Source organism: Lipotes vexillifer, unplaced genomic scaffold (genome assembly GCF_000442215.2).
Source record: "Lipotes vexillifer unplaced genomic scaffold, Lipotes_vexillifer_v1.1 scaffold1235, whole genome shotgun sequence".
Lineage (NCBI taxonomy): Eukaryota > Metazoa > Chordata > Mammalia > Artiodactyla > Lipotidae > Lipotes > Lipotes vexillifer.
The window spans coordinates 1,738,432-1,741,036 of NW_006775530.1; positions in this window are offsets into that span (position 1 = coordinate 1,738,432).

Here is a 2,605-nt window from a genome sequence, read left to right on the forward strand (position 1 = left end):
CGTGTAAGCCAGGGCGGGTCTGTGTATATGTACAATGGTTAAAGAAACTATTCCTTGTCAAGGAAAATCTGACACTTTAAGCTAAAAAGGGGGTACTTCCCTGGCAGACCAATGGTTAAGACTCTGCGCTTCAAATGCAGAGGACACGGGTTTGATCTCTGGTCAGGGAACTAAGATCCCACATGCCATGCAGCGCCGCCAAAAAAAAAGGAAGAATAAGCCGAAAAGGAACCTCGGTGCGGCTCAGCCCAGGTGCTCCCAGCTCCGCCTCCCTCTCTATGGCAGATTCGCCCACAGGATGCAGAGATTCACCCTCTGTTCCCTGGAGGTTAAACTGAGGAGAAGCAATCTGATTCATCTCAGATCTGTGCCTCAGGAGGACGTTCCCTCCCCTTTCTCCCCAGATCACCATCGTTGTCCAACTACAACAGAAACCCTCAGCAGGAGGCAGAATTCCTTCCCACCCCTTCTCCCCTCACCGGGTCCCTCAGGCCGCTGGGGCTCCTACTTTTGTGACAACAGTGAAATTCTTGTTTTCCTCCTCGAGCACTTTCCTATCCTCTGCCTCCCACATTCTTCCAGCCCCTTTCCAGGGAGCTCATCCCTCTGTCTTGCTCAGGTCACAGCTTAAACGAAGGCTGCACCCCGCATCTGTGGCTTCCCCAATTCTGGATGAGGAAAGAGGTTGGTTCTGATTTTGTGAGGGCCTGGGCAGAATCAAGACAAATCTCTTCTCTCGCCCAGAATAAATTATACCTCCTACTGAGAATTTCTGATGTAGTTGGACGATGCTGAGGAATTTATTATCTTACAGTTTTGGAAGTCAGAAGTCCGAAATCAGTTTCACTGGGCTCAAATCAGTGTCAGCAGTCTGGCGTTCCTTCTGGAAGCTCTAGGGGGAGAATCCATTTCCTTGTTTTTTCTAACTTCTAGAGGCTGCCTGTATTCCTTGGCTTTTAGCGCCTTCCTCCCTCTTTAAAGCACGTTGCTTCTGCTTCTATGGACAAATCCCCTTCTTCTACCTTTGGCGTTCTTGCCTCCTCTTATAAGGACTGTTGTAATTATTACACTGGGCCCACCTGGATAATGCAGGACACTCTCCCTAGCTGAAAATCCTTAACTTAATCACATCTGCAGAGTTCCTTTTGCCACATAAAGTAACATATTCACAGGTTTCAGGGATTAGGGCGTGGACACCTTTCAGGGGCCACCATTCAGCCCATGCAGGCAGGTGACTTAACCCCTGAGCCTTGGTTTCATCAGCCAAGTGGGGAACAAATGCCCACCCCCCAGACTCCCCTGGGTCAACTCAGTGGTGGCCTGGCATGTCTGTGGCCCAGGAATGGAGGCTGAGCTCTCAGTGTCAGGCCTTATTCCCTGGCCAAGCCAGAAAGGATGGTTCCTGGGAGATGGAAGGGGAGAGTGAGAGGTTTGGGTTTGGTCGTTCCCTCTGACAGAGCTTCTCTGGGGAAGCTGGGACAGCCCGTCTGCACTAACATTGCCAAGTCGGTCACAAGTTTACTGGCCCAGTGCTGGACCCAGAGGGCATAAGTGCCCAGCAGAGTGGATCCAATAGCCAGGAGGGTCGTCTAGGGCTCCTCCTTCTCTCTCACGCCGCCTCCAGGTTGGCAGCAAGTCCTGTCAATCTCCTCTAAACATGGCTCGGGCTCCTTCTCTTCACCCCACTGCCACAGCCAGCAGGAGCCCCGTCCGCGCTCCCCTGGCTCCTTGCCTCCTCCTGGCCCCACTGCCTCAGGCCTCCCCATCCCGCACCCCACACGCACATCTCCCTGAAGCATCATCCCAGAGCACAAATCTGACCATGCCCCTCCCTTTTGTGGTCCCCCCACATCGTTGGGTGGAAGTCCAAGCTCTTTACCCTGAGTTACGTGGTCTCTTCCCACCTCCCTGCAAGCTCTGGGACATCAGAGCCACAGCAAGCAAGTGGCAGATGTGTGAGGGCAGACCTGGGAATGGAGGCAAAGCAGATGAGGGATGGAAGATGGGGGATACTGTGCAGATGGTATAGCAGGGACCAGCCTGACCCCAAAGGCCCCACATACAGGTACAGTAGGCTTTGCTACACTGGCAGGTGCAGGCCGTGAGCTACATCAGCTGCTATTTAACCTAGGTGGGCCAGTGGGTGGGCACCAGGTAAGGCCCAGCCATGGAGCTGCTGGCCTGGAACTAACTCAAGTGCGAAATGGCTCCTGAGTGCTGCTTATTATTCTGAAGTCTGGAAGAACAAGTAGGAAGTCTTTTCTCTGCAAATGATTTTGGCCAAACTCCAGGGATGAGGAATGCCCATTGGGGCCTGGCCCGGCTGAAGGCCATGGCTTACTGGGGGAGTGATTTGGTCTCTTTCTGCATCAGCTAAAGACATGTAAACTGAATCCAGGGCCCCCACATACCTGAGCCACAACCATGAAGTTTAATTAATGCATGCAAAGTACTCCGAGGCCCCGGCCGAGAGGCCTCCCGTGGACGCAGAATATCCTTATTAATCACTGCTGCAGCGCCAAGTGGGCTGGCCTGTGGGGCAGTTGCCTCCACGCACAGAACAATGGACGCAGCGGAGCAGTTAAATTGTGATTTTGAAGAGCGG